Genomic DNA, 823 nt, shown 5'->3' on the forward strand with positions numbered 1-823 from the left:
GTACCAGCCAGAGAAAGAAAGTCAGCGCCGTCCTTTTCTTAGCCACGAGGCGCGGACGGGCCTCCCCTCGTTCTGCAGCTGCTCCTTCTCTTTCCCCTTCACGACGCCCTGTCCCTTAAATGTCTTTTTTTTTGTTATATCTATTCGTACCGGCCTTTCGCTTCAGCGTTGTACGACGACGGGCGACTGCAGGCCCCGGAAGGCAAACTATGGGGGCGCTCACCCAAACAACTACCAAAGACCGGCCTGGAGCACCTTCCGTACATCAATGAAATAATAAATGTGCAAGGGAGGAAAAGATTATAAATCCATCATTATATAAAGAAACAATGAGGAAGGACACAAGAAAGCGTAATTATTAATACGAGCAACAACACACGGCCTCGGTGGAACAGAGAGAAGAGGTGAGCGGATGACGCGATGGTGTGAATGTGGATATATGCGCGTAAACGTTCCTTCCCGCACATCTCCCGCCAACAACTGGGACGCTAACACGGTCCCCCCCTTCCCCACAATTATCTTTGGTGTCTCTACGGTTTCCCCCGCATCGATGGCGTGTTTGGGAAAGGGGGAGGGGAGACAAAATAAAGCAGTGCCTTTCCTCACCCAAGCATAAACAAACGGGCACACGCTCAAACGCACAGTTGGCAAAAAGAATATCACGACAATGCAGTAAGAGAGCAATAGCAGCAACGTTAACTCACTAGGAGACATTTACCTTTATGGTGTAGTTCGTATTTGCAGCGGCCACCTTTTTTTTTTGCGGTAGGCGTGCATGAGATCTACAACCCATATCTTTCTTTCTTTCTTTCCTTTTTTTTTT

This window comes from Trypanosoma equiperdum, assembly GCF_001457755.1.
Source record: "Trypanosoma equiperdum strain OVI genome assembly, contig: ctg_1470, whole genome shotgun sequence".
Taxonomy (NCBI): domain Eukaryota; phylum Euglenozoa; class Kinetoplastea; order Trypanosomatida; family Trypanosomatidae; genus Trypanosoma; species Trypanosoma equiperdum.